Genomic DNA, 20,548 nt, shown 5'->3' with positions numbered 1-20,548 from the left:
TTCTTTGCTGGCCAAACCTTTGGTAGCATTGACCTATAAAGATACACCGAACCCCATTCCGTGGTCTGAAGATTGTCAGAAAAGTTTTTCTGAATTGCGTAATGCATTGTGTTCGGCTCCTGTGTTGGGTACCCCCGACTACAGTAAGCCCTTTACACTGTATGTCCATGAGAGAGAGGGTTGTGCATTGTCAGTGCTGACACAGTCTTTTGGAGACAAGCAGCGCCCATGCGCATATTTTCCGTCGACTTTGGATCCGGTAGCTAAAGCATTGCTGAGTTGCTTGAGAGTCACAGCGTCAGCAGCTGTTTCTATTCGACAGTCTGCTGGGTTAGTGATGAATAATATGTTGATTGTGATGGTTCCACATGCAGTGGACACGTTGTTAAACAGGACCAAGACACAGCATTTAACTAGTGCTCGATTGTCAGGTTACGAGTTGACACTGTTAGCGAGTCATGTGCACATAAAGAGGTGCAATACGTTGAATCCAGCCACATTATTGCCGATTTCAGTAGAGACAGATGATGTTGAACAACATGATTGTTTTCTTAGGACAGAAGAAGAAACGAAAGGGAGAGTAGATCTTAAAGATACTCCTCTTGTAAAGTGTGATGGTACCTTATGGGTGGATGGTTCATGCTTCAAGCTTCCGAATGGTGATACGACTGCAGCATATGCTGTCACAACTTTGCATACGATTGTTGAAGCTGCACGTATACCACATAATTCAGCTCAAGCAGCAGAGCTGATTGCACTTACGAGAGCGTGTGTGTTATCGAAAGGAATGAAAGTGACCATATATACCGACAGCCAGTATGCGTTTGGTGTGGCCCATAGTTTTGGACGATTGTGGAAAGAACGTGGGTTCCTGACTTCGCATGGAGCTAAAATTCAGCATGGTCAGTTGGTGAATGAGCTTCTTGAGTCACTGACCTTGCCATTACAAGTTGCGATTGTGAAATGCAGTGCACACAAGAAGGTTACTGATGATGTCGGTCGTGGCAATGCATTTGCTGACGAAATCGCAAAAGAAACAGCAAAAGATGTGATGAATCGAATGTATGTTGCAGGCCCCGCAAGATGGGTTGGTGACGTTGGAATGTGTGAAGATACGATAGAGGGTGTGAAGTCTCTTCAAGCTGAAGCTTCAGAGAAAGAGTTGAATGTGTGGAAAGAAAGTACGGGTAAATTGGATGAAAATGGTTGTTGGGTTGACTTGTCAGAACATCAGCGATGGTTGTTACCAGATGCGTATGTGCTTGCAGTGGTGACAATGGCTCATGGAATGGCCCATATCAGTGTGAAAGGGATTTGTAAGTTGTTGGCTCCAGTATGGCAAAATGCTGGAATTCCTAAATGTGCAGAGAATGTGGTCAAGAATTGCATGGTGTGTCTGAAATACAATCCTGGTAGGGGAACCCCAACTCCAGCTGGTCATTTTGCGCCTCCAACGTATCCGTTCGAGGTTTTGCAGCTAGATTTCATCCACATGGAAAGGTGCAACAATCTGAAATACGTACTCGTTGTTGTTTGTGCCTTTTCAAGATGGGTAGAAGCATATCCCTTAAAAGACAACACTGCCTTATCCACAGCTAAAGCCCTTGCCAAAGAATTCTTCCCTAGGTTTGGAATGCCGAGAATGGTCTGGAGTGATAATGGGAGTGAATTTGTGGGTCGAGTGATGAAAAAAGTATGTGAGGGGCTAGGTATCCAGCAACAATTCCACGCTGCAAATCACCCCCAATCAGCTGGACTAGTAGAGTGCTATAATGGCACGCTAAAACTGAAGTTGGCAAAGATACAAGCGAGCTCTGGTCTTAAATGGCCTGACGCTCTGCCTTTAGCACTCCTATCAACAAGAATGACTGTGCATTCGCGAGTGGGACTTAGTCCCTATGAAATTGTGTTCGGCCGCCCAGCCAACATATGGGGAGTGCCAAGACCAACAAAATTCAGTGAGATCGAACACCCTGTACTGCTTGATTATTTGTATGAATTTACGGCTAAATTGCGTGTTCTACACCAACAGGTTCACGATACTCTGCCTCAGGTCTCTGAAGCTCCAGGACATCTTATCGATCCTGGATCATGGGTGCTGGTCAAGAACTTCCAGCGGACAAAGAATGACCAGCCCCGTTGGACCGGCCCCCACCTCGTCCTTCTCTCAACAAGATCAACTGTTCGAGTGGAAGGGAAAAAGAACTGGATCCACGGCGTACACTGCAAGAGGGTCCCTTTTCCTCTACCGTATGACTTGTGGGTCCAGGAGGGGATCGCTGACTCTGAGACTGAGACTGTGCCTCGTTTTTTGCCATTTAGCGATGCATGTGTAAAAGGAACAATTTCTGAACGAGAAAGTGGCAATAATTTGCAAGAAGCTGTGCCACCGTCAATTCGATTCAACACTACAGAGCCTGAACTCTTGTTCCAGAACCAGACAGTACCTGGAAAAAGCCGTTATAATTTGAGACCAAGAACTAAGGACAAATAATTTTTTCCCGTTCCTTTGCTATTTTTTTGAAGTGCGGCTCTCTCATCTGAGAAACTTTCTTATTTTTGTTTTTTTCTTTTCGAACCGCCATCCGGGTTCAGCTGTAGGGTCGTGGTTGCCCAAGTCTTTGGAGTGCAGCTGAAGACGTTAGGTTGACAGTTCTGGTCGGTCTAAGGGAGTTGCCCTGGACTGACAGAAGCATTCCCTAGCATAGAACACCCTACCACCACGGGCAGCAATTAGGGAGGATGGAGTTTTTCAAGAATGAGAGACCTGCCAGACAGATGGACTTTAAAGCCAGAATGTGTATAATAATGACAAAGAAACGATTTTTGATATTATGTATTTTCATGTTGCTTAGTGTAATGACGTTTTTAATAGGATATGTTTTATTCTCTTTTCAAGTGACATTTGCACCCATTACACAGCCCATACCTCCTTCTATCGTTTCCTCACATTCTTTTCACCCCCTGCCTGAACACAAGTCTGACAGAAGATTAGAATTTGCCAACAATTCATTCATTCAGCTTCTACACCAACACCAATTAGTAGTGAACACAACTAACTGTTGGGTGTGTGGTCTTATGCCTCATACTACTGATAAAGGTATCCCTTATCTGGTCCTGCCTTTCAGCCATAATGGTTCTGTATGGGCATATAGAATGGTGTTCATATACGCGTATGAAGCCAACCCCCTACGTTCTGTGAAAGATAATCCTAAGAATAGTGCTCTAGCTAAGGGTATAGTAGATATGATTAGGGAAGATATTTCCTATGAGACTATCCCGAGAGATGAGACACTAGCATATATTGGATGGAACATAACAGGATATGGAGTTACTCTGAGTGGGAACCAGCGAGCAAAGAGATCCTCCCCGATTTGGATTGTACCCCATCAGGGTCACCTATGTCTGCAAGGTAATGGCAAGAATCCCAGAGCTCAGTTAGGGAAAAGTATCTGCACTGAAACATATGTTTTTGCGTCTCAGACTTCTCCTTCGTTCTTAGCAGCTAAGGGTACCTATTTCATCTGCCATAATAGAGCCTATACATGGTTGCCCCCTGACTTCTCAGGCACATGTTTTGTTTCGTTCCTGTTACCTCCCATCTACACGGCCGCGGCAGATTACCATAAGACAAGGATAGTTAGAGGTGTCATAAGTAAAGAAGACACTACAGGACAAGAATTTGGAGATTTCGTAAAGGGTTTTCTGCCGTTTTGGGGTCCTATGGTTAACAGCAGGAACATAAGGCAATTGACAAGGGTGGTTGAATCCATGGTAGTTGAAACCGCCGGTGCCCTTAGTAATTTGACTGCTGAGCTCCAGTCGGATCGCCTTATGACTCTTCAGAACAGGGTCGCATTAGACGTCATACTTGCAGACCGAGGTGGGGTATGTAAAGTGATCCAATCAAGTTGTTGTGTTTTCATCCCAGATAACGCTCCGACAGTCTACCAGGCCATTTCCAAACTGCATAAGATCTCCGAATCTATTCACGTGGATAAAGGAGATTGGTCATTGATGGGGTGGTTCTGGGAGCTGATATCCGCCTGGGGATGGAAGACTCTGGTAGTCATTGGGATGATCTTAGCCATTCTTTTCCTGTCCTGTCTGTGTGTACAGTGTGCTCCTGCAATATGTGGCCTCTGTGCTACATCGTGTGTAAGGAAACCTGTATCAAGGGACGAGCTAAGTAATAGGATGATGCTACAGCAACATCTCAACGACTTTATGAATATAGACCTGGACTCAGATTAGCGTGAGTATAGGTTATTGCCTATGTAAGGGCAAAAGGAGGGTCTGTGGTACTGAAAAGTCTGGACCCGTGTTATAAACATCGTCGTATCACAACGATTTTGGTATCAGCAGACTGAGAATGATTAGAATAGTATGCACAAGCATTGTATTCATATTCGGGTAACAAAATCACCCGAATATCAGAGTTTCCGTCCTGAACCCTCGTGTTCCATTTAAACGACAGCCATTTTGTGATTACCCTCACATAGGCCAATGTCTAATGCTGAAAACGAGTCTGAAGGACACGTACATCTTTGCTGACTCCTCTGTGACCTGGGCAAGCTGACTCCACTGCCTGAAGCCAAACCTGTTCGGCCAGTTTCTTTCCCAGTGGCCGAATGAGATTAGTATCAAGGCACAACACATCATAAAACCTTTCATCACACACAAACCATGCCTAATCTTACACGCACCTGTCCCTGTTTCTTTCTTTATGACTTGCTTTACAAGGAGGAGGTGCCTGTTTATATTGGGGGGTCCGTCGATATCTGATGAAAGTACTGAGCCTTGCCAGGTAATTGATTGAGGGCTGGACAAACTGAAATATGGGCTTGTCATCATAACCCTGCTATTTCTTTGTAGTGAAAATATGTGAATGGTCAACTGTAAAATAAGGAATGTTTGCCTAAAGCATAATATTTTGTATAAAAGAGAAGATTAGCTTTGCAAGAGCAGCAGTCTCCTGAGAATATACACCGTATTGTACTTCTAGGATAACTGTTGCTGGCTGCAGCCAATAAACAAGATCTTTGACTTCACCAAGAAGACTCTGTGTTTCTGTAGTCTGAAACACGAAGGACTCGAAGTCTTAGGGTGTGTTCCCTGGCACCACTGGGTTCTGAAAAACCCAGTACTTCAATTGTGAGATATCGAGAAGGTGGTTTCATTCCAGGTATTCGCTGAGGTGTTTGTTGATGCCTTTCTCAAGTACTTTGGCTGGGTATGGAAGTGGGGAGATCAGCCTGTAATTTCTGAGGTCGCTGGGGTCAGCAGAGGGTTTCTTTAGGAGGGTCTGACCTGCTTGTGTTTCCATCCATCCGAGAAGGTTGCTGTGGAGATGGAGGTGTTGATGATGCTGATTAGTGCCATGCTGATGTGGTTGGTTCTGAGGTTAGGTTGAAGAGCTGGTGGGGCAGGGGTCAGTGGAGTGTATAGACGACATGATGGCTGAGGTGGTCTGCTTGGTGATCGTGGACCAAGTGATTATCATGTGGCTGGTGTTTGCTGGTTGCAAGAGGTTGTCTGGGCTGAAGATGGTGGGTTGGAGGGAGGGGTTGAAGTTGTTGTAGATGGTGGTGATCTTGCTGTGGAAGTAATCTGAGAGGGTGCCACAGAGTTCCTGGGATGGGTGGATGGTGGTCTCTGTGGCTTTTGGGTTAGAGAATTCCTTGATGATTCTGAAGAGTTCTTTAGTGTGGTCGGCTAGGGACTTACTAGTAAATAAAATATGTCAATTATGGATAAATCAATCACCAATATCGTTTAGACAGAGAGCACTTTAGCACTGGTCAGGAGTGGTAAATTGCCCAGAGCCCTATAGCCAGCAAAAACGAAGTTCAGCACAGGATCAAAAATTTGAGTCCAGAAGCAAAAAGACAGGGATAACCACACCAAGAGCTGACAGGTCTAACATGTGTCCCTCCAGCTGAAAGCAGCAAGAACTACCCAACCTCTTGGGGGTTCTCATTACTAAGGCAGAGAAACCTGGAAAGACCATCAGCATTGTCGTGTTCTGTTTGAGGGCGGTGTTCCACCATAAAGTCCATTCCCTGTAGTGAGATGGACCGCATCAGCAGTTTAGGATTCTCACCCCTCATCTGCATTAACCATCTGAGGGGTCTGTGTTATGTCTGGACCCGGATGTGAGTCCCAAACAAGTATGGTCTTACCTTCTTCAGCACCCAGACTGCAGCAAAAGCTTCCCTTTCTATTGTGCGCCACCTATTTTTCCTGGCAAGTAACCTCCTACTAACGAAAGGCTATGAGGTTGATATATGCCCTCCTCGTTTAGCTGTGAAAGCACAGTACCCACACCATGCTTTGAGGCATCTGTCTGCACCACAAATTCCTTGAAGAAGTCAGGAGCCTTGAGCATGGATGCGGTGCACATGGCCTTCTTCAGGGTGTTAAAAGTGGTCTGTCACGCCTCTGTCCAGGTTACCTGATGGGGCTTCTTCCTGGAAGCCAGCTCTGTCAAGGGGACAACAATGGTGCCATACCCCTTGACAAATCTGTAGTCTTTTTAACAGGAGTTGGGGATCCTTACCCTGGGAACTGGTATTGGGCCCTTTAGAGAAGTCCTTACTTTTATCCTTGTCCCCCTTCTTTCTTCTGTTCGGGACTCTGCCTCTTCTTGGCTGAGCACCCACATACATCTTCTTTTGGACCCTGGTGTTGAGCCATCAGTCCACCTCCTTTGCAAGCTTCCTGGGGCCAGTAAACTTGCTGTCAATCAAGTGCTAGCACAGCTCTGGAAAACGACTCGACAATTGCTCTCATGCAATCAAATTGCACAGCTCCTGATAGTCTATTACCTCACTGCCCTTCACCCAACCATCCAGTGCTCTGGAAAAGAAATCCACATACTCCACCCAAGTTTGAGAACCAAGCTTAGTACTTTCCCTAAACTTAACCCTATAACTCTCTAGATGAGGCCATATCTCCTGGCCAGGGCTTCCTTCATGGCAGGGTAAATCATCTGATCTTCTGGATATACTGCCAATAAGGTGTCCCTCCCCTCCACTGAGAAATACTTCCACAGGCCTGCCCCCCCCCCCTCCAACCTCTCAGGGATCTCGTTAATCCTCAGTGCCACCTCATAACCCCCAAACCACTGTCCTATGTCATCCCCCCACAACAAAATCCTTCACCACATCCTTGGGTATATGTACTTCCCCTCAGAAAACACTGAAGAACTGCTGCCACCATCTGTGCTAGACCTGCTCTTTAAATCCAGCTCCTCCAAGCTCAGCTCTTGAGCTAAAAGCATTTTTTTCTCCTCTGTGGTGATTTTCTCTTTCTCTAACTCTATTTTGAACCTGGCAAGTTCAAACCGAAGCTCCGTCTTATGTTTCCTCTTCTCCAGCTCCATTTGGAGCCTTCTAGCCTCCCACTTGACTTCCAGCTCCTCTGGGGTCAGATCTCTTGAGGAAACACTGTTGCTTTCCCTGGAATGTACCTTCCTCCCAGGCAGATACGGATTCTCCACAAAATAACCATGCAGGTTCAGCTCCTCTCCCTCCACAATAGCATTCTCCTCCTCTGTGTGCTCATCATCCTCTTTTGCTGTCAACCATGCCCTCAGCACCTTTTGCAGCTCCTCTTTTTTAGTGACGTCTTTAATAGGACATTTGAGCTCCTTGCAGAACTTCTTTAGCTGAGGCACAAACAGGTCTCCAACCTCTCCTGCTCAAACACCAACTCTGCAGCAAAAAGAGAAACATCAGACCAGTATGTTGGCGTGTAATGATCTGTGATATGAAAGTAGTATACACCAATCATTGTATATCAAGTGCAAATACAAGTCCTATCCTCACCACTGATCACCAATGTTAGAAATGGGATCTCTAGTTGGCAGTGGTTTGCACCCTGTCCAAGTAGTGACCCTCACTTAAGTCAGGGTAAGGGAGTCACATACCTAAGATAATCCCCGCTCACCCATTTGGTAACTTGGCTCAAGAAGTCAGGCTTATCTCAGAGGCAATGTATAAAGTATTTGTACACACATATACAGTAACACAGTGAAAACACCACAAAAGGACTCAACACCAGTTTAGAAAAATAGGCAACATTTGTCTGAGTAAAACATGACCAAATGACAAAAACCCAACCTATAGAAGTAAAGATCTAAATTTTCAAAGATTAAATAATAGTAAAGCGCTCAGAAACACAATAGCTCCAACTGGGGCTATCACGGCGTCTTGACGGAGTTTTTCCAAACAATCTGCCACTCGCAAAGGAATGCAGGCTGGTCACAGGGCCATAGGTGCTGTAGTGGAGTCGGAGTCAGGTGTCACAGACATCAGTGAGACGGCACTCCGGACTCACACTGTGGCGACACTTCAGAGAAGCTGCAGCGGTGTCATGTCTGCGGTGTCTGTCGCAGTCATTGCACTCAGCAGGGACCATGACTTCAGTTCAGGCAGCGGCGTGGAGTCAGACTGCGGTGCTGGTTCCGAAGTCGCTATGGAGTCAATGTGCTTGGTTTCTTCTTGGTTTCTTCTTCGTTTCCCTAGGGCCCATGAACTGAATTTGGCAGCACTGGCAAGTCAGGACTCTCTGCAAGGGAGCCCCGGTGCTAGAAGATGAAGTCTTTGATGTCCATGAGACTTCTTAACAGGAGGCAAGCTCAGTTCAAGCCCTTAGAGAACCTTTGGAAGCAGGATGTAGAAAGCAAAGTCCACTTCTTTCACTCCCAGAACAGAAGCAGCAAGCAGCAGGACAGAAAAGCAATGGGCAGAGTGACAGTCCTCCTACAGCATCCAACTATTCTTCCTGGTAGAATGTCCTCAGTCCGGAAGGATTATAACTTTGTGGGGTCAGAGGTTCAGTACTTATACTCGTTTCTGTCTTTGAAGCAGGCAAACTTTAAAAAAAAGTCTCTGCACAAGATGCTGCCTCTCCTGCCCTGGCCCTAGATACACTCCAGGGGGGTTGGAGACTGCTTTGTGTAAGGAAAGGAACAGCCCTATTCAGGTGCAAGTGTTAGCTTCCTCCACCACTCTAGCCCAAGAAGACCCATCAGGATATTCTGGGCATACCTTAGCTCCCTTTGTGTGACTGTCGAGAGTGAATTCACAAACAGTCCAACTGTCATCCTGACCCAGATGTGTATTCCACCACCAGGCAGAGGCAAAACATGGTTACGCAAAAAATGCCAGCTTTCTAAAAGTAAAAAGAAGAACAAGTGATGGACGGACTGCTGAACAATATCAAACATTAATCCTCAGTACAGGGATTTGGGCCTAAATTCATGTTTTTTTGCCTGCCCATGCCATTCCAGTTTATACCCAGCCATATGCAAATCAGTCTTGACCCTGTGCCCCATGGGAACAGTCCAGCCCAAACTGCCAGGCCAGGTCTTCCCTGGACTGGAAACAAGCATCCTAGGACCAGTTTCAGGGTATCACCTCTCCTCAGCCAGGCTAGCTTGAATCCAGTGGCATGGGGAGCACGGGACCCACATCTGGGCATACCCTTCCCACTTAGGGCGACAAATGCAAAAAAAGAGTGAATTCACAAACAGTCCAACTGTCATCCTGACCCAGATGTGTATTCCACCGCCAGGCAGAGGCAAAACATGGTTACGCAAAAAATGCCAGCTTTCTAAAAGTAAAAAGAAGAACAAGTGATGGACGGAATGCTGAACAATGTCAAACATTCACCCCCAGTACAGAGATATGGGCCTAAATCCATAGTTTTTGTGCTGCCCATGCCATTCCAATTTGGACCCAGCCATATGCAAATCAGTCTTGACCCTGTTCCCCATGGGAACAGTCCAGCCCGAACTGCCGGGCCAGCTCTTCCCTGGACTGGAAACAAGCATCCTGAGACTGAAACATTTTCAAACTTACAATTTAAAAACCAACTTCACCAAAAGATGTATTTTTAAATTGTGAGTTTAGAGACCCCAAATTCTATATCTCAATTTGCACCCAATGGGAAAGTTCACTTAAAAGATATTTCAAGGCAATCCCTATGTTACTCTATGGGAGAAATAGTCCTTGCAATAGTGAGAACCGAATTTATCAGGACATTTAAAACACACCAGTTCATGTAATACCTTTTAAATACACTGCACCTTGACTATGTGGCTGCCTTCGACCTATAGCAAAAGGGAAAGTTTGGACCTGGGAAGTGAGTGCGCTTGCCAAGTCGAAACAGCAGTTTTAAAACTGCACACACAGACACTGTAGGGGCAGGTCTGAGATGTTCACAGGGCTACTCATGTGGGAGGCACAATCAGTGCTGTAAGTTCACTAGTAGCATTTGAGTTACAGGCCCTGGGCACACATGGTGCACCATCTTGGGACTTACTCATAAATCAAATATGCCAATCATGGATAAACCAATCATCAATGCCATTTAGACAGAGAGCACTTTCAGTTTAGCACTGGTCAGCAGTGGTAAAGTGCCCAGATTCCTTAAGCCAGCAAAAATTAAATTGAGTACAGGATCAAAAACAGGAGGTCAGAAGCAAAAAGACAGGGGAAACCACATCAAGAACTGACAGGTCTAACACTTTCTTTGGAACCAGCGGACAAAGATGTAAAGCACTGATTTACTATAGCTTTTTCCTTGCTTAAGAGCCAGGAAACATTTACCTGATTGACTAAGCTAATTTAGGACAATCTAAAAATTGCTATAAAATAGTAAGCCCAGGCTTAATGCTGCCCTGTGATTGTCTTACTCCAGGGCAAATCTTTGTAAAGTAAATATTTATGAAATCAGCTCATAAGATATTTGACCAGTTCATTAAGATTGAGGTAAGAAAAAGGGGGCTCCAGTCTTCTCTGTAATTGCCCTACTTGAAGAAGAAGAATTAATGATTTTTGTGTCAGTTTTGTGTTGGGGAGTTATTAAAGATTCCCATCAGGGAGTGTATCATCACTACTAACACACCTCTCTCTCACCTTCCCCCACAAACAAATGGGCATCAAGAGAAATACAACCAGGGTAACAGGCTTCAATTTTCAAGTTGGCTAACAAAAAGAGAAATGTCAAAGTGATTTATGTACTCCAGAAAGGTGAAGAAGGTGTATATGATACTAGAAGAGCAAAGAATGAATAAAAGCAATGCTTCCAGATATGGTGCACCCTCTCTGGAGGCCAGTCAAGGAAATTTACAGCTACAGAGAATTCTTAGGCCCATATTTATACTTTTTGACGCTAAACTGCGCTAACGCAGTTTAGCGTCAAAAAGTTTTGCGCCGGCTGACGCCATTCTGAAGCGCCATGCGGGCGCCGTATTTATTGAATGGCGTTAGCCGGCGCAAGCAGACCGGCGCTGCCTGGTGTGCGCGAGAAAAACCACGTACACCAGGCAGCGCCGGCGTAGGGGGAAAATGGCGCATGGGCGTCTTAAAATGGGGCAAGTCAGGTTACGTCGAAAAAATCGTCGTAACCCGACTTGCGCCATTTATTTTCGACGCCCATCCCCCATCAACATGACTCCTATCATTGTAAAGATAGGAGTCATGCCCCCTTGCCCAATGGCCATGCCCAGGGGACTTCTGTCCCCTGGGCATGGTCATTGGGCATAGTGGCATGTAGGGGGGCACAAATCAGGCCCCCCTATGCCAAAAAAAATTATTAAAAAAAAATAAAAAAATACTTACCTGAATGTCCCTGGGGTGGGTCCCTCCAGCCTTGGGTGTCCTCCTGGGGTGGGCAAGGGTGGCAGGGGGGGTCCCTGGGGGCAGGGGAGGGCACTCTGGGCTCATTTTGAGCCCACTTGTCCCTTAACGCCATGCCTGACCCAGGCGTTAAAAAGCGGCGCAAATGCGCCGTTTTTAGCCACGCCCACTCCCGGGCGTCTCTTTTGCCCGGGAGTATAAATACCACGTAAAGGCCTGGGAGTCATTTTTTAGACGGGAACGCCTCCCTTGCATATCATTAACGCAAGGAAGGGGTTCACGCTAAAAAATGACGCACATTCCGGGAACTTTGGCGCTATTCGCCTCTAACGCCATAGTATAAATATGGCGTTAGTTGGCGTTAGTTTTGCGTCGAATTTGCGTCGAAAAAAACGACGCAAATTCGGCGCAAACGGAGTATAAATACGGCCCTTAGTATATATGATGTGTTGTTTATTGGTATGCCTCGTTGCATAATTATACTAACAATAGCAACATATGTAGAATACAACACAAAATTAATTCTTTCCTGGTGCTTAAAACAATCACTAGGTACTATGGGAATTATTGATAATCATTGTATCACCCTCAGAGGCCTTTAAAGTAGTTTTGTTAACCCATAATGTGTTTTATCAGGACCGAGACTGAGACTTGCAGGCTAGGAATAGATTGTCATTTGAAATGCATGAACTCACTGAGCACACTAAGATGTTAATATCTGACTGGTATGTTATACACTGTAATTGAAATATCTTTCTATATTAGAAGTTATGATATGTAAGTTACTCACAGAGTCTTGCACTTTCTATATTAACTCCATGAACTATCTCACCCTAGAACCTGAAATCCACTGCATACACAAACCTGTTGTAACAGATGCATTAGCCCTCTAAGCTACTTTACTAAAACAAGCACTTCAAAATAGAAATATGTGGTATCATATACAATTATATTAATTTTCCTATAGCTGTTGTCTGAGGGTAACCTGGATGTCAGAAGTTAGATTGTCACTGTAGATACACCGCCTTTCACCTTATTTTTTCCTTTATGCTCTTTCTCTTCCATTCATTTTATGAACTTTCAGGCTATTAGGAGAACACATTTTTATAAAGAATTTGATTATATTTTATTAATGACTTTCTAAATGTTGAGCACAATGTCTGTGAGGATTTGGGGTGTACCATGTGTTATGGTTGTGGGGCCTTATCATGCATTACACTCACAAATACCATCTCGGGTCTAGTCAGGCTTGTTGACTTAACCTTAACTCCAACCCTGGGTAGCCATGGCTGTGAGCAGTAAAGCTTGGCAAAGGAACTATGTGTAAAGCATTTCACAGCACTAAACAATGAAATAAGAAAGTTACAACACACAAAAGAAAGAATACACTGGAGGGTTCCAGAGATGGAGATTTTAGAAGAGGTTATCACTTTTAAATGCCACCACAAATAAGCATTGATCAATAAAAAAACTTTGGAAACTTTTGAAAAGTTTGAAACAGTTAGTTTTACTTCTCTGGCCCGGGCTAGGCTAGCAGTCCAGGCTGGACAGAGGTCTAGGGGGTCATAGTGGACATTTTGGACAGTTACTTGCCCACCAGAGTATTTTTAAGGCAAGTTTCAAACTTTTCAGGACGGCTGCCATAGACATAAATAGAGTGGTCATGATGCTGAAAATACAGGCAAAAGATGCTTAAAGGATCGCGGTGATTTGGTCGATGGGAGTGTCTGTGTGGTTGCTCCTCGTCCAGGGGTGAAATGGGGCAACCTTGGCCACAGAGATCAGGGTCCCTTGATGTCCTGTACATTGCAGTAGCAGCTCAGCCGATGCTGGGCTAGTGTCCCCTGGTGCGATTAATCCGGACTTGGATAGCATTCCCGGGTCAGGCAGACTCAAGTGCAACTTCTGGCTATCTCGGATTTGTCTACTTGGGTGCTGAGCAACTTGTAGTGGCAAAACGTCTGTGGTGGCTACCAACTTGTCGGTTTGGGCTTCTTCAACACTTGAGTCCCTGGAGCTGGTTCCAGGAGATCAGCTAACTGTTCCTCGGAGTCACTGCTTTGACCTAGAGCTGGGAATCAACATTTCCCCAGAGCTAGGTGTTGTGGACACAGTCCAGTTTTCACTAGCCCAATGAGAAGCAGGTACAGTCCTTCTTTGCCGATGGTGCAGTCTGCCTTTGTGTGAATAGAAGGGAAGCTTGGAAGTCCTTCTTTGGTCCTTTCACCAAATCCAATGTGATCTGAGGGCAGGGTGCCAGGGATACCATACTTATCGTTGGAAAGTGCCATGAGATGACCACCAGTCATTAGTCAACGAGGTTCTGGGTCCCCTCCTAGCTAGTGATGAAGTTCCTGTGATGTGTGTCATCTGGCTATCCCAGAGTTCTACATTCATGCCCCTTCCAAGATGGTATGACCCTTTTCTCAGTTGTCAGGAACTTGGTAGCCTACCTTAGAGGTTTGGGTACTAGAGGGCTCCACACCCAAGAAAAAATGGTTTGGGGTGTGTTTCCCTTCTCTAGCCCTGTCTCCACTTTTTCGGCAGGAACAAAAGGCATCCTGCTCAAGAGTGTTAGTGCTGCTTCTAGCATAAAGGCTGCTTCCCCTTTGAAACTCGTCTTTTGGGCTAACACCCTGAGTGGCCATCCTGGGACAGGAGGTCACACCTCATTCTACGGCAACTACATTTGTTCCTAAGCCTGGATGGTGTTCACATATCTCCCCAGGCGGTCAGAAAGCTGTCATATGACAGGGCTTTTGTGAGGCCACTGGGCTAGCTGGAGTACAGAGTGGCAGCTTTCTAAAAATGGTCCTAAATTCGACCGAAGCATCAGGTCGGGTTTAATGCCACGACTGATTTGATATCTTATATGACCCAGTTAGGTAGTCCCTTTCAGGAGTTAGACTAGTTGGGGTGCCAACCAGTAACCCTATGTTAGCCAATGGGGCTACTAACTTATCAACAGAAAAACAACAACTTGGAAGTATTAAGACATATTAAAAATGTCTTACTAAACAAAATACAGGTTCCTGCCATAGAGCTCTATAGGCCTTCCTTAGGGGAGACATACACATATTGTTATGGTAAAGGGCGACTTTGCAATTGGTTTAAATGGCACAGTCAAGCTGACAGTGAAACCACCATCCTTTCAGGCTGCAGGAGCAGACTGGGAGCCATTTTGTACTTTAAAACAAACGGTGCTGCAGCCCTGAAGGGACAATCTGTCTTACATCTCTGGGTACCCTGAACACCATATACAAGGGACTCATAAGTGAGTCAGTCCTTGCCAGTTGGGTATATCCAATTCAACATGCAATTTGTATAGGGTCAGAACACTGGCACTGAGGTCTGGTTAGCAGGCCTCAGTGAACTCTCAGAGTCGAAAAAGCAGCAGCATCAGTTAAAAAATGTAGGGGTGGACATGCAAAAAGAGGCATTTACTTACAGTGCCATTTTGGGGGTAAGTTGTGCAGTTGATTACATTGCTGAAAAACATTTGTAAAATAATAAATTACCATATTTGACAGCACAATAAGTCCCACAAAGATAGCTCATTGAGTCAACATGCCTATTGTAGAGGTTTACCTATAACCTGCAAGTCGAAGTTTTGAAACTCAACAGGGTCAGGATGTAACTGTTGCATTAACATGGCAATACAGATATTAAAGCCCACATGCAAAGAATATCTATGACTTTGCCTGTTCTTGCTGCCATACTCAACCTGCACTGCAGAGGCTTTGGTATCTACACCACTTTGACATTTACACCAACAAATAATTCTACTAGTGTTTGGTCAATTATATTACAGCTCACTATTTCTACTATGGCACCTGAGATACCTTGTACATTCTTATATCTATATTCACCTTCAGAGAGTTAGATTTAAGATCCTTGAAAGGAATGATTATTAGCACACCTAGTTCATCAGCTGTAAGATATGGGGAGGCCTATTTACAAGCTGGTTTGCATCACTCTTGAAGTCAGAGTTTTTAAGCCATGCAAGGTGCCAAAAAGATCCACCTTCCAAGGAGAGGCGTAACACGGAGAAATATCTTTATTTCTCCTTGTTACTTACTCTTTCTATTTGTGCTACATTCTGCAACACACAGAGGAATATGCCTTTCAGGATCATTTTTGTGCAGAAAGGTGTCCCTTTCTGCACAAAAACAATCCTGCATGCAATGGAGGCACCCTTGCACCATGGTGCAAGGGTGCCTGCATTGGCGCTAGTTTGCAAAAGTGTGCCTGCGCAGAGGAAAAGGCTGGAATGTGTCTTATTGACTTAAATACAGTGCATTCCTGCCCTTTCCCTGTCATGCAGTGCAGCAAGGTGGCTTTCTGCACATCACTACATGACTTTTTCATAAATGGACCCCAGAGTATTTATTAGTATTGTTATTTCTTACTTAGGCCTACTACCCTCTTGGGGTATAGGTCATCAACCAGGACACTCCAGCCATCTCTGTCACAGGCTTTTTTTCAGTCTGACTCCAAGCATAACCGATCTTTTTTTAATCAGCCTGGAGGCCTTGTGGCAGATGTTTCCTGGCCTTCCTCTTTTCCTTTCCCTTGAGGGTTCCTGATCATGGCATGCTTGGTGGTGTTTGATGTGGGCTTGTGGAGGGTGTGACTTTTTATGATATTTACATGAGCAGAGAGTTTGAAAGTTATCTGCTATTGTTCATTGTTGCTGATGGTGTTTGGCCAGCGGACTTGGGGGATTTTCGTCAGACAGCTATTGAAGAAGGTCTGAACTTTGTTGGTGGTGGTCACTATTGTACTCTAAGTTTCTGCTCCATACAGGAGGACAGATTTTATGTTGATGTTAAAAAGCTCGATCGTTAGGTCCTTGGAGCTCCAGATCTTCTTTAGCTGAAGGATGGCAGCCCTTGCTTTGCTGATTCTTGGCTTGACATTGGTGTCTCCACTCTTGCCACCCTTCTGGTCCATGACACTGCCCAGATAGTTGAAGGCCTCAACCTCTCCCAGTGCATTGCCTGCAAGTGTCACTGAAGTTGTGCTGGCTGTGTTAGTTTCCAGGATCTTCATTTTCCCCCTGTGGATGTTTGGGCTAAGTTGTGTTGATGTGGCTGCCACATTGTTGGTCTTCTCTTGCATATGCAAATAGATATGCAAGTGTAGGGCCTGGTCTTCTACAAAGTCCATGTCATTTAGCAGCATTTAAGGTGTCCACTGGATCCCATTTCTTCTCCCTCCTGTAAATTTTTTGATGATCCAGTCTATGGTCGGCAGGAAGAGAAAAGACGAGAGAAAACAAGCCTGGCTCACTCTGGTCCTCACTTAAAGGCTTCAGTGAGTTGTCTTTCATGAACTATTTTGCTGGTTATTCCCTCGTAAGAGTTCCTGATGATTCTTATGAGTTTATCTGGCACACGGTTTTGGCTGAGGGGTGGCCAAAGGGTCTCTCTGGCCACACTGTTGAATGCCTTCCCATAGACAATGATGTTGACATGGAGGGAGAGTTCCATTACATCAAGTGCTCAATGATGATGTCCAGAGTTGCGAAATGGTTTGTGCTGGATCTATTTTTGTGGAAGCCAGCTTTCTGGTCTCGCAACTGAGTATCAACTTGTCCCCTCATTCTGTTCAGGATGACTCTGTTGAACACGTTGCCTGGGGCTGATTGAAGAACTGTCCCTCTGTAGTTTGAGCAGCTACTCAGGTCACCTTTCTTGGGTATCTCAATGAGATATCCCTTCTTTCAGTCTGATGGCACATTTTTTTCTTCCCAGATCTTTCCAAACATGCAATAGGGCATGTCTACTGATTGCTCAATATCTCCCTTCAGTGCCTCTGCAGAAATGTTGCCATGTCCTGCTGCTTTTCCATTTCTTAGATGTTTGATGGCTTTAGCATTCCTTTCCTTGTGTCCAGAATACAGCAGCATTCCTCCTCCCGCCAGTCTTTTCTGTCCGGACTCTGTACATGTGATCTTGCTGATTGCAAGCTTGTATTTTTTCAACACCACTGTTACTTGGGCTATCTTGCCTGTCTTGTACATGGCCCTCACATTTCATGCCTCTGTGGTGATGGTCTTGGTCGAAAGCAGGTAAATCAGCTTTGTGGCTTCAAGGGATCTCTAGCTTTCACCACAAAGCATCACAGCTCTCGGTGATGGAGTTTCCTCTCTCCCCAAGTCCAGTATGTCTTTTGGTTGATATTTCTGTGCTAGGATTTTTTTCCATGGTGAGGTAGCTAGCCCCAAGCAGAATCCTCCTCCTTTCACTGCTGGGTTTGGCACCGGCCATGGAAGATTTTCCACTTCCGGTAATATATATTCACTTCCCCACCACTGGCAATACTGTACATGAGTCAAGTGATATAGAACGTATACACAATATATATGGATTCACTAGCTCCTCTCATGAATCGGTTCAGTAGAGTTTGTGGTCCTACGATTGATGATTTTGATGTACAAACATTGTAATCCTTGAAAGAATGTCTGCAATACTAAAGTATAAATCACAGTATGAAGAGACCTGGTTTATAAAGGTAGCTTGCACTTTTGCTTAAGTGTAAACTTTTGACTAGTTTACAGAGTGTAAGTTAGTCCTAAAAAACTGCAGTAAGTCCAGCACTACACATGGACAACCACTACTGCAACACCCTCCCACAGAAAATAATGGAGGTAGGGACTTAAAACAAAACCCCATAGGAAATAATTTTTACTTAAGTGTAATTATTTAAAATAGTTAATGCAAATAAATATGAACATATTTTAAATCATACATAATAAATATTTAAATGTAACATATTAGGACATGTGTATTTAATGTTTTACATGTCGTGGAAATGAAAAATCCCCAAAGTGTGGCAAGGCTGGCTCCTCCATAGGCAAACTCTAGGTTAAACTATAAAAATGTATAATGCTTAATTTCAGTTTGGGAGCTGGTAGAAAAATGAGTTAAGGATTTATTGTAACAGTGAGTTTAAAATCCAGCTTAATGGTCAAGTTGGATTTTATATTACTACTTTAGAAATAGCTTTAGAAATTTGTCAAGTTCCTGCCTAAGTCAAATGGGTCTTTCTGCCAGAGTCCAGTATCACCTGGCTGCTGATGCCTCCCCTTTTGTGAGATGTGGATTGCTCACAGATAGCGGACGAAAGGCCTGGGTGTGGAGAGGTGTTTTCCATCCTTGATCAGGATAGCCTGGGGGGCTGTTCCCTACCCTTGCCTGAGCTTTAAAGTTGTCTAACACAGGGAGCTATGACCAGGAGAAGAAGGGTTCTTGATTGTTGGTGTTAGGGAAAGAGGGGCACTGTGGTATAGCTTACAGTAAAAGGAAGTGCTTCAAAAATGGGTAGGGTCACCCCTGAGAACTATTACCCCATTAGTTGAACATTGGTGAGGAGTTTACCCCTCCACAGTCTTGTAAGGGTCATAAATATGTCACTCCCAATACCCTTTTTCAGAACAATCCTGGACCTGTGAGTAATCAGAAGGGCTGCCTTGCTGTCTGAAGAACCTGAAAGAAGACGGACCTGCTTGTCCCATAAAACCCAGGACCCCAAATGTGACTCCAAGGGCCAGTTGGTTTGAGCTCCAATGATACAATAAACTTCTAGAGCCCACTCTCCCTGCAGCTGCTCAGCTGACCAGTTCTAACTGGATGTGCCCTGGACCCTGCCCTGGGCCCTGCTGCTGGCCTCTGTTGGAATGAGCCCTAACCCTCGAGCTACTAGGGATTTAACCATAGATTTATTTTAGTGACTTTAGTGGTTCACCCTGAAAAGAACTGTGACTAATATATGAGGAAGGCTTTCACCCCGCACACCCAAACGAATACTCCAAATTCTTACAATGTTTTTTCTTAATTTAAACTTTGGAAAAATAATTATAATTTAACATATTTCTATTGATTAAAGTTTTAGTTCAAATATCATTTAAGAATGCTGTAACACTTTTTATTTTGTTCTACATTTAAAAAAATGCAGAAAGATAATTTGCATAAATATTTAGCATGAATATATTTGTAATATTTCTTTTTGAGTTACATTTGTTTTTAAATGTGCCCCTACATTTAAAACAATTGGGGCTTTCCTGTCATCCAAACTTTAAATAAGGTCCTTAGATACCCAGGTTAAACAAACTTTCACAGGAAATCAGGACTTAACATTGTCTAAGAATGTTGCCCATTGCAGACATAATTTATAGGCAGTTGGATCGACTTATATGAGAAGACAGCTATTTTTGCAAGGTAAAAATGTTTTAAAATGTCCAATCACATCTACAAATTGATTAGAAAAATTGTATTTTCTGTCCCCATTCTGTTAAGCTAATTTTATTTTGATCTGTTTGTACAAAGCCTGGTATATTAATGTTTACATGCTGATTATGACCTGGTGGATACATCTCAGTATCCTTATAATTTGTGAATTGGTCATTTTTTGGAACTCGAGACTGTTGTGTGCTGACATTCATCATATAATTATCCTCATCAAGTTTTTTTGAGAAATTAAACTCCCTAAAACAATGCTGACAAAGTGTTTTGTTGTTTAGGGGGACCACTCTTGCATAATATGCATTTGAGACACCCATTTAAGTAAGGATGATGAGAGTAATTAAATAGTAAATGATGGGCTTGGAAATTCTTTGCATCAGCTACTGGAAATTAAAAGGGTATAAAATTTGACAGGTAAGTATTGCACTTTTCTATTCACTGATATCAGGAGGGGCATAACTGGCAGATGTGTCACAGTGATGAGCTTGTCAGGCAGAATGCACTTCCCATCAGACCAGTCTGTGCATTTAATAACAGAGAAGATGAGTTGTATTATGAGAATATTCCACACTGTGCTACTGGCCACATTGTTGAGTGGGGCTTTTCGGTTAATCATGTCATTTTATTCAACCATAAAATACGACCACAAATACA

The 20,548-nt window shown here is 44.2% G+C and overlaps 1 pseudogene; it reads right to left on the bottom strand.

Moving 5' to 3' along the window:
- Positions 1-16,433: 16,433 nt before the first annotated feature.
- LOC138296087 (uncharacterized) lies at positions 16,434-17,673 on the bottom strand (annotated as a pseudogene).
- Positions 17,674-20,548: the final 2,875 nt, after the last annotated feature.

This window comes from Pleurodeles waltl, chromosome 1_1 (assembly GCF_031143425.1).
Source record: "Pleurodeles waltl isolate 20211129_DDA chromosome 1_1, aPleWal1.hap1.20221129, whole genome shotgun sequence".
Lineage (NCBI taxonomy): Eukaryota > Metazoa > Chordata > Amphibia > Caudata > Salamandridae > Pleurodeles > Pleurodeles waltl.
The sequence above is the reverse complement of the archived record's forward strand: the minus strand, read 5'-3'. Positions and strand labels throughout refer to the sequence as shown.